A 12046-nucleotide genomic window follows, 5' to 3' on the forward strand; every position below is an offset into this window, starting at 1 on the left:
AAATACAAATAAAATTGATCTGTTAAAAAAACCTAAAATTATCGAATGAAATTTTATTAAAGTATAAATGACAAGGTATTAGGGTTTGTAGCATCAACAAAAAAATGGCTTGAATCACAATATAGCAACAAGAAATAAATATCATCATATAACCAGGTTTAAAATAGTATTGCATGAGTGAAAGAGTGCCATATTTTTTAGGTAATCTATATTGTTATTATGCCCATGTTAATTTATATAATAAACTATAATCGATTCAATTCAATTCTATGATATTTATATGCGATAAGATCAGGTATAATCATGCATACATACATACATGCAAATATATATATACCATAAAATCAAAAAGATAAAAGAATTATGGAATCCCACAAAATTCCAATAAATTCATCACTTTTTGATCCCATCAATTTGGCTAGCCAATATCCAAAAAATTTTCAATAAGTATTATATAGTCAATATGATAATTGTTATTTTATTAATAAAATATAATTTATAGATATAAAATTCATCACATTGAATAGAAATAACCTATATAAAAATAGATCTTCTATTATTGGAATCCATTTAATATACATGAATTTATATAGCAATAGATTAAGGTAAACTTATCCATGCAACTTATTATTTCATTACAAGCACAAAATGATATGTACAAGTATATGTATAATAACTAACTAACTAACTAACAAGAATGGCTTTTAACTTGAAAATATTTATGAATCAATTACAAATATCTCTTAATTAATAATAATTAATGACCTCAAAGTGAGTGGTGTGAAACTTCAAGCTTATTTAAGATTTTACTAACAATGCTGAATAGCATTTAATTCAAAGATCCTATAAAATACCATGCTCAAGTAATTGATGGTTTGCAATTAAAGGCTTCAAAAATTTTCTTGTTACTAAAGTAGGTGCAATCTAGTCAATCTAGTTTACCCCACAACTTGGTCAGATTAACTAATATTAATATGAAATAAAACATGCTAATAACCTAATCAAATATATAGTTTGTCCTAAAATTAATTAAATGTGAACTCAATTTTAAGAATGAAAGGAAAGAGGAGAAGAAGAAGAGGTTACATATAAGCTCTCCGACATTCAATAACAATGAACCTAATGAGCTCTTATTGACGGGGGAGGCACTTGCTTCAATAAGGATGCAATTAAAAATAAAGTTATAGAAGTAGTGGATATGGGATAGGAAGAGACAAATAAATGAGCGAAGGTAGGCTTGCGGTGTTTTATAGTAGATTGAAGATAAAGAAGACGAAAAAAGGCTTGACAAGCAAGGAAGGAAGCCATAGTCTTAACATTGGTTAAAGGAGGATGAGTAATTAAGTGACGAGGGAGGGATGATTGGTTGACTTGAAGAAGCTTGTTCACTGTAGAGATAGGGTAAGGTGATGAGAAGTGTGATGCTTTAAAATCACCTTAAATGATAAATAAATGTAGTCATAAGCATGGAGCATAGTGTATTTGTGTGCTGCTTAGAGAGTGGGGGTTCCCAAGAGGCATGAAAGGTGAGGGATCACGGTTGAGGGTTTGTGAGATGGTGGTTTCAAGCCAATTCGATTCAGCTAATCTCATTTTGTTTGATAATCATTTTGCTCTCATCTTAAAACATGCAAAAGATCAACATTTAGCATTGTTCTTTACCTTTTTTTTTCCCCAAGTTTTGTATGTTATATTCTTTAGGCTTTTTGGAGAAGACTTAGAGGTGGTGTTATTCTTCATTATGAAGAAAAGGATATGATTCCCCTTCAATAAAGTGTTTTAAGGATTTCTTCAACTAGTAGAGCAAATTATTAGAGGAATCTTAGATTGCCTTGGGCACTTAAACATGAATGTAGACTCCATAAAGTCAAACCAGATAAAAAAATTAAGTATTTCCTAGAATTAGTTTTCTAAGAATTATTTTTTGCTTATTGCTCTTACATGACTTTTTTATATCATGATTTCAAAATTATTATTACATAAATTATTTATATTATAAAAATACTATTTATGTAAAATAAAATTTGAAAATTATCCAATTCATTCTCCTACTAGGCCACATGCATGAAAGCTATTACAATGTCCATATTTTGCCTGGTTAATGAAAAAAGTTCTCTTCGTTGGTGCTTTTTCTATTTGGAAGCCTCACTTGCATTGGTCATTCATTATAGTTTACCATTACACTCTATCAATGATCAATAAGATTTAACAACCTATTTTGAGTGTTATTATCTTTAATATCTTAATGGAGTGTGTAACCACTCTTTACTCGACCTTAACACTCATCATTGTATATAAACTCTAAAGTTATATATTAGTTTTTTTATATTAAATATGAATTATATTATTTGCAAAGTATGATTTTAAACTTATTTTTTATTTGAATATTTGATATATATGATAGGATGAATTTATGTTTAAGCTTAAAATTAGACCGTCTTATTATTATATTAATTTTTAATAATATTTTTATTCGGTACAGTTCGATTTTCAAATTATTTCGAAAAAAAAAAACTAAAGTCGGCTCTTTTTTTGTCCAAAACGACAAATCATGTCCCGTCGTTAGGACAAATTGGTAATTTCACCCAATTCTAAAGCCCACCCGGCAGCGACTCGGCAATGCAGGACCGACAGGTTATGGAGGGCCATTAACACTCACCCCCAGGGGTATAATGTCCCACGCGTCGGCTTTAGATCTCGCAACAAATCTTGCACCCTCTACAGCCGAACCGAGCAGCGGTTCGATTCGTGCTACTATTATTCCGTTCAGCGCTTCCCCGCAGGTGAGCATACCGCATTGCATTTATGCCCATAACTTCCCTTCTCTGAAATCCGACACCACGCTCCCTCACTCCTCTGTGCTCTTCATTTCTCAGTGGCTGAAGTGTAAATATCGATTCCGGAGATCCTGCACTTCCACTAGCGCTCGAGCCGAGCTTGTCTCGTCCTCTCTACTTGTAAGCATTAATGTAGTAAGGGAGAGCGACCTTCAATCCCCTGTCGCACCTGCATCCATTCATTTATCTAAGCGTTCGATCTGGCTCGATTTGCATTAAAGGCATCGGCGATCTTACCCTGTGCTTTTGAAGGTGAGAGTGCGAACTTAGTGCTTTCGGTTACTCGAGATCTGGGTAGATTCTTATTTTTGAAGGGAATAGCCTAGATCGCGTGCTTTTTTGTGATTATTTTCTTGCTTGTGTTCTTCTGATTGGAGTAGTGAGAGGTTGTTTTGATGATTGATGGATGTAGGACTTACCATTCGTAGGGAAATTTCTTTCTTTTTTTTTTTGTTTGTTTTTGTGATGGCTATTTGGATGAATAGTTCGGAGTTAACTCTTGCGATCACTGTGGCGTTCTACTTCTTCTTTTATTATTAAAATATTTATTGAAGCTTCTTTATTCTGTTAGTGATGGGATGCTCCTTTTGCTTTTGAGTTTTTTTTTCCTGGAATCATGAATGGAAAGCAGCGATTCAATTGAAATTTTGATCATGTCTCGTGTGGAGGAAGGGTTTGCAATTTGGCTCCACTTTCACTTTTTTCTTCATTTCGTACATTCTTCATAGGGTATAGTTTAAAAAAAAATTAATGAAGTACAAATCGACTAATAAGCAATTACGGAACTTTCCGTAGAGCTGTTTTATTTATTTTTTACATTTTAAACCAAGTTCGTGACATTTGTTTTTTGGATAAAATATTATTTAACTGACTTTTTGAATCCCAGCCTGTGGCTCAGTGGTTGGGGAGCTTTGACTCCCATACCACGACCTGGGTCCATGTGTCGGCAGTGAGTTGTGCTTGAGTATTGCTTTAAAGTTTGCTCAAAATTCCAAAATAGGTTTTATAAAGTTTCATTTTTTATTGCTAGGAATATGTATCTGATTAGCCAACTTGAATGAAAATTTAAATTCAGTTTTTTCTTGAATTATATGGTTTTTAGATTTTTTTTATTAACTTAATTTATTTTTGTTGAACCTTCATTGGATCTTTTTCCAAATATTGCTAACTTAGGCGTTCTAAATTCAATAGGAATTTTCATGTGATCATCCAGCTTGAATGAAAAATTAAATTCAATAGTTGCTTGAATTTTATAAATTTAGATTTTTTTTGTTCTTTATTTTTGCTGATCCTACAATAGGTCTTTCCAAATATTTTGGCCTTCTAAACAGGTTTCTTTATGTAGTAAGGCCTTGTATTTTAATTTCTTTATGGCACCTAAGATAAAATTGACTTCTTGTAGCTAGTTCTGGTATTTCAAGTTCTATGCGACAAAGTAAATCTCATCATAAGAAGATTTAAACTTGCACATTAATTTTTTTAAACCTACTATTAGAACAATGATCAAGAACAATTTATTGCATCAAGAACCTAATACAATTATATATCTAAATATAAGTCCAAAATATATAACCTCCAATAATGAATAATCAAGAATTAAAGCAATCATGCAGTTAAGATTATACACTTTTTGATTTGACTCTTAACAAGACACAATGGAGAAAAATGATTTATGAAGCCGACCCCATGTAGTGGGATAAAAGCATGATGATATTGTTGTTGTTGTACCTTTTGAGGTACTTAATTATACTATTATCAGTCAACACATTTAGCTTTGCAAGTACTCTATTCACAAATTGTTTCACCTGTTAAACATAATCACCAATTTGAAACAATAATCAGTAAATGAAAAGGCCACGGGGTTTAAAACCAAAAAATGAAATAAGAAAACGTGATCACTAAGGATTTATGGGGTTTTTCTAGGGGTGCCTTCATTCATGGGATAGAGTGGGACAATAGTCTTTATTAATATGTGAATACTCGGCCTTTAGATCAAAGATTCATGCATATTTTCCATAAATCTTTCTGACCAAAAATAGATTTGATTTAATCCACTAATTAATAAAAATTAGCTTGTAATCACTTATATACTTTTTGACAATGATGTGGCAGCTACTACTGACAAAAGAAAGAAGGGAATAAGAAAAATCACATAAAAGAGAAAAAATATTAGGGAAGATGGTCTAGGATATTTCACTAATTAACAAAAGTTAACTTATGACTACTTATATACTTTTTCCAAAGGTAAATATTCAACTATAACACCCCACCGTACCCCTTAACAGTACATGGAGTATTACTAACATAAATGTAGCATTTTCATAAATAAATCAATCAAATATTAGATACTTTTGAAAGATTTTAAACTATTTATTATGGGATTGTTTGGTATGCAGAATTAGGATGGTAAAGTAATTTAATTATATGCATTTCTTAAATTAGTTTGTTTGGTTGATTTTGAGCGGAACATAAGAAAATCATCTGAAGCATCAGCGGCGTATTACAGAAGGTTATTCGTGCAACATCAAAATCCGCTCAAATTGAGCGGGTTAGAAATTCTCTCGCGCAAAGAAGGAGAATTTCTTGCGGGCTTCGATGGGGTCGGCCTCATCGAACTGGTCAGCGTTGAACGATGAGATGCAGGGCTTGATGCCACCGGTGCCCGAGTGCGATAAGCGCCATAGCGACTAGCAAGAAGTCGTTCTGCGGGCCGGTGGCGGATTCACAACTTTCGCGGCCCAAAACGAAGCGCGGATACGTTATGCCAGCCGTACACAGCCCCTTCCCATCCATCGTCGACTGCGATCTTGCCGGCCGCGATGCTCACGCCGTCGCCGCCGACCTTGACGGCACGCTCCTCGTCTCGCGCAGCTCCTTTCCTTCTTCCTCCTCGCAGCAAAGGCCGGAAGCCTCTTCCACGTTGCTGTCCTCCTTCTCTTATCCCCGGTCATTTTCTTCGTCTACAAACTGGCCTCCGAAGCCGCTGATATCTAGATCATGATCTACATCGCCTTTGCGGGAATCCGATTGTGATTTTATGACAATCTGCAAGGTTTGTATGTTCACTTTCCCTCTCTGTTTTGCCCTTCTATCAGGCTTGATTCCGCACTGTCTCAGCCAGGTTCATAAAAGGGCTTAATTTCTATGATCTTCAAATTTAAATATATTGGGATGAAGCAAAGCTTCATTCATCTCCTTCGTCAACGCCGTTGCTTACTAGCGTTGATGGGGACTTGTCTAGAGAAGCGTCGACGTCGTGATCGCCGGAGATGGAAGCTTCAACATTCATATTTTGTTATGTTTTTTTATTCTTTTCTTTTAGTTGATTCCACGAAAGGACATTATGAGAGCTATTTAATGACATATTTCCACTACCAAATTATGTTTGAGCTGCCAATGTTTTGACAGATGCACGAAGTATATTCAATTATGTGATTAATTGAACTTTAATATTTTTAAGAAAAAATAGTTATTTTTATAAGGAATTACATCAAAATCACAAATTTTTTATGCCTTTACATGTTTAATGTTTAATTTTATACTTTTGTATAACGGTTTAATCTCTCAACATAATATATATATATATATGATGAAATGTATTGTATTTTAAAACAATTAATAGTGATTGTAATTTTAATATTAATTAAAATTTTGGGTGTTATATAAATAGTATAAGGAGTTATTTATCAATTATGTAAATATAAAAAAGTTATACGTAAATATTTTTTTTTAAAAATTAATATTAATATAACTTGCAGGTATTTGCTTGTTAAAACTTTAACAAAGAGAAGTTGGAAATATAACAATTAATATATCAAGGATTCTGTCAGATATCATATGATGATATGAATGAAGAAGTTCCTAATTTTATCAGCTATTGTTTAAGCTAATACATAGACCTTGTTAAGGTTTTAATTGTTGTCGTAATTTTAGTAGGTATGATTACGTTATTGCTATTTCCTTTTTACTTGTATTTGTCAATTATTGAATGCATGAGCTGCTAAATAAATTGTTCATTCAATTTAGGAAGAAATAGCTAATGTTTTTATAAATACACTAGTTGTAATGTCAAAATAAATTATTACAAAAAAATCGCTTTTACTTTACTCTGGTTCTACCTAACCAAATAAGGGAAACAATTTTTCTTTATTTATTTTACAGACAACCAAGCAGCCTCAAAGTATTCGGAATGCACTATATTTACTTTATATTGCATTTACTTTACACTGCATTTATTTTTTAGGCAACCAAACAGTCCCTAAAAGATCCAATAGTTCTCATTTATCACATCATCTAAAGCATCTAATAATTTTAAACTTCAACAATATATAGTAATAAAGTCACTACAAAAATTCAAATTAATATTTTATTTGAATGTTCACATACCTTAAATTTAGTCTTATAAATAAATTTAAAATTAGCATATCCAATTTAAATACTTGCACTTAGTATTCTCTAACTTTTTTTTTTCTTTTCCTGTAACAATAGCCAGTAAGAAAAATACTGATGAGTTATGAGATTCAATAAATTATCCTAATTAAATAGCAATTACAAATACAATATTATAATAAATTATAACATTGGACTAATTATTAAATTAATATACTACTATTTGTAAAATACCATAAAGTTATTAAATTAATCGCTTATGGTTATTTGAGATATATATTGAATATTTTGTCTTTTAAAATATTTGGCTATATTTAATAAATATATTCAATGGAGCCTAGATTGAATTGACATTATCTCTATTAAATTTCATAGAGGTCACTTTTGTCTTTATAGGGATCCCTTTTGTCTCACATATTATGCAGACATTAAAATTTCTGGGGTCCCTTCAGCCCCATCAACCATAAATATTTTATATTTGGGTTCCTTTTATCCACTTGATATTAAAAATATTATAAAATAGAATAACCAATCTTTACTAAATAAATATTCAATAATCTGTATATATTTATAATTCATAATTAATCAAAGTGGTTATAGACTAATCAATATGTTTATAATCATAAATTTGATTTAAAATGAATTTAATATACATTACTTTTAATATTGATCAACTTAGTACTCTTGAGAATATATTGAGGTATTCACCATTGTATATTCATGGAAATATATAATTATATGAGATTTGATAAACAATTATGTATGATTAAATCAGTCTTGTAATTGTTGATCAATGTTGAAAGTAATATATATCAAATTCATCCTAAGTCAGATTTATGATTATAAGTATGGTGGTAAGTCTATAATCACTTTGATTAATTATGAATTATGAACATGTAAGGATTATTAAATATTTATTTAATAAAGATTGACTATTCTATTTAATGATATCTACAATATCAGTTGGGCAAAAGAAACTTAAATATAAAACCTATATTGTTGATGGGGTAAAAGCTATGATGCAACGACACGTCGACACGGATACGATATGACACAGACACGAGACATGGCATTTTTTAAAAATATAGGACATAGTGTGGACACGACATAATAATTTTTTAATCTAATATATAGAAATTAAGGTGACATTATATTAAAAATGACAAGCAATAATAAATCAATTTCATGATAGCTTGTTTAGCTTATAATAAAAAGATGTTTAGTACAAAATGTCTAGTACAACCACAAAAATATAAGCAAAAAATCATTAAGTACAATATGAAGGTCCAACTACTCAATGAAGTGAATGATAGAATTAGATTCAGATGTTGACCTTTGGCCTTCAATATCATTATCATTGAATATCATTGCTTCCAACTCTGGTTCATCTAGAGAAAGATTTGCAACCTCCAATAATCCTATATCATCAAGGCACTCGAACCCATCTTCAGCAACACCCCACATTTTATTCTCACATGTCATATAAAGTGGGGTTTTTCTTGATATATGATGAAGATTTGTATGCACATAAACTAAATCTTCAGCTCGTTGTGGAGTTATTTTATTCCTCTTCAGTGATTGAATAAATGAGCATGTGCTCCAATTTCTCTCACAACAGGAAGAGGATACTTGAAGTTCTGCTTGTTTTTAAGTTCGTAAGTTATTTGTATGGAAAGATACCGAGCAGTACCGAGCATGTAGTGAGCGGTACCGAGCATGTACCTAGTAGTGTCGAGCTTGTATCTAGCGGTACCGAGCATGTACTGAGCAGTACCTAGCGATACCTAGCGGTATCGAGCATGTACCTAGCGATACCTAGCGGTACCGAGCATGTACATTAGCTTTTTTTTGTAAGTTTCAAAAAACAACAATTAATATTTCAGGCGTCGAGAGTCAGGCGTCGATGCCATTTATCAGTCACCGAGAAAGGAGATGAAATATCTTCACCGCCAAAAAGAATTGAAAATGAGAATATTCGATGATTGGGAATTAAGTGCGGACGTTGATTTGGTGTTAAGGATAGGAAATAAGAAATTTAGTTTAAATCCTGCAAAATACAAGAAATTATATTTAAAAAAATTCATAAAATATTTAAGATACGCTTGTCGGACACGCGTGTCTGATTTGCATTTAATATTTTTTAATCGGACACATTTTCGGCGTGTCTGACACGTGTCGGACGAGTGTCGTGTCGGACACGGTGTCGGACATTGCATGCCTCTTTGAGGAGAAGTGTCAGTGCATCATAGGGTAAAAGGAACCCTAGAGAGTTTAATGTCTATATAGTAGGTGGGGTAAAAGAGACCCCTAGAGTGTCAAAAGGGGTCTCTATGAAATTCAATGATGATAATATTTGGTCTATCTGGATTCCATTGAATATGTTTATAAAAATATAATCAAGTCTTTTAAAATATTAAATATTCAATATCTACCTCAAATGACCGTAAGGATGATACCAATATGACTTTATAGTGTTTTGCAAACTGTGGTAAGTTAATTTAATGACGAGTTCAATATTGTAATTCATTATAATATTGTATTTGTAATTATTATAATTTATTGAGTCTTATAGCTCATCAGTATTTTTCTTACTTGTTGTTGTTACAGGAAAAGAAAAAGAAAACGTCGGAGAAGACTAAGTGCAAGTACTTAAATTATATGTACTAGTTTTAAATCTGTTTGTAAGACTAAATTTAAAGTATGTAAACATTCCAATGAAGTATTACTTTGAACTTATGTAGTAGCTCTGTAAGTATATATTATTGAAGTTTAAAGTTATTAGATACTTGATGATATGATGAATGAGAACTATTGGATTTTTTAATAAATAGTTTTAAATATTTCAAAAGTATATTATATTTGATTGATTTATTTATGAAAATGGTATGTTTATGTTAATACTTAGTAGTACTCCTTGTACTGTTAAAGGGTACGGTGGAGCGTTACCGACAAATAGTTAACTTTGAGAAAAAGTATATAAGTGTTTATAAGCTAGTTCTTATTAATTAGTGAAATATCCTAGACCATCTTCCCCAATGTTTTTTCTCTTTTTATGTGATTTTTTTTACTCCCTCCTTTCTTTTGTCAGTATTAGCTGCCACATCATTGTGGCTTCTAAATTTTTCTTTAGATTTCCTTAGTATTCAGATGTGTCTTTTTTTATTCTCTAACCCTGCACTTTTGTCCAATTCCAATGGTGGAGGGTGTGGTACAACTTAATGAATGACCTATATGATCTAGGATAAACCATCTGAATTTGATGATCTCCTACGAGATGCGCATCTCAAATTAACTCTTCATAAGATCAAGGAAGGCTACAATTCCCTATTACCACCAACTGAACTAGCACTTTCTTCTATGGGCAATTCCATGAAGGAATTAATGGGCAAGACGCCCTTCAAACCTCTTCAAATCATCATTACACGTTACACAGGCGGTAATCCATAAACATGGATTCAAAAGATTGAGCATTATTATGGTTTTCATCTATTATCCGAAGAAGACAAGCTTGGTATGACTTCTTTTCACATGGATTTCCCAATTGGAATGGCTATGGCTGTCAAAAATTAATTAACTTAGGAGCTGGACTTTCTGAACTCATGTTGTAATTGCTTTAGTCCTTCATAGCGCCGTGATATTCGCAACGAGCTCCATAAGTTGTTTCAAATATCTACAATCATTGATTGTAAACTTTAGGTCGAGACACTGTCAAATTAAGTTATGAGTATCAATGAGCTATTTTTCTAAACTTGCTTTGGATTTGGACTTATCAATAATTTGAAAAGTGGCAAGCATTCATCAGCGAATCTTGTTAGATCAAGCTATTAAACTTGCAAAACTTATCGAGTACAAACCACAAAATGCTCGTCCCCTATTATTGCAAACCTCATCCTGATCCCACATGTGTCCCAGTTTGTTCCTATCATTTCTCCCAAATCCAAATTGTTCACCACATCCCAAACCTTACCAACCTGTCGAAAAACAATTAGCGACTGAGTTGAATGAAAACAGAGCATTAGTTTTGATGAGAAATTCCATAATATTCATGTTTGTAAGAGTAAGATGTTCTCTTTATTAATTAATACTTATTGAAAACCGTCCATTGACCAGACTAGCAACCTCGTTGACTTTAGTGAAGCACCACAAGATAATGATCCACTAGATGTACACTCAACACTTGAAATTAGGTTCCACACATTAGATGACCAACATGCTCCACAAATGTTCTGCCTCACAAGCCTCATTTCTCAATCCAAAGTCCAAGTTTTCAAAGAAAATGGTTTGACCCATAATTTCATCCAACTTCGTTTAGTCAAAATATCTCCAATCAATCTATTAAGTGTATAAAGATAATAAACAGATAAATAATTATCTCTTGCTTAGGTGGTGTTAGCTTATTGGTTCTTATAGTTTCTACTGGCTATATAATAACTTGTAATCCTCAGATATAGAGATTCAGAATAATGATATACAACTTCTTCTTCTTCCTCTTATTTCCGCTCTCTTCTTGATCTGAGATCACTGTTCTTGTTTTCACATGGTATCAAGAGCTAGGCAAGAAGAGACGGTTCAGAAATGAGCTCCGCTACATCAGATCCCGGAGAAAAATCGGAGATGGAGGAAATGGAAGACTCAACGATTCCATCCGCACTGAAGTTCGTCGTATCGAACTTGAAGACGATCGTCTCCATCCAGCTAGATGCCGACAACTATCCCGTATGGAAAGCACAAATTGCAAAATTTTTTCGTGCAAACGGGTTTGATCGGTTTCTTTCTTCTTCTTTCTCGTCTCCGGTCACGATTCCCTCTCAATCTGAAGG

At 32.4% G+C, this 12046-nt stretch overlaps 1 protein-coding gene across 2 annotated transcripts in view; it reads left to right on the forward strand.

The window, feature by feature from the left end:
• Window positions 1–2829: 2829 nt before the first annotated feature.
• Window positions 2830–12046, forward strand: part of LOC110106871 (subtilisin-like protease SBT2.5) — a 43576-nt gene continuing 34359 nt past the window's right edge. For both annotated transcript variants that reach the window (XM_020836933.2, XM_020836934.2), the window contains exon 1: window positions 2830–3089. The gene's annotated coding sequence lies outside the window, so the exon portion shown is untranslated. The remainder of the gene's footprint in view (window positions 3090–12046) is intronic.

Source organism: Dendrobium catenatum, unplaced genomic scaffold (assembly GCF_001605985.2).
Source record: "Dendrobium catenatum unplaced genomic scaffold, ASM160598v2 fragScaff_scaffold_1680, whole genome shotgun sequence".
NCBI classification, from domain to species: domain Eukaryota; kingdom Viridiplantae; phylum Streptophyta; class Magnoliopsida; order Asparagales; family Orchidaceae; genus Dendrobium; species Dendrobium catenatum.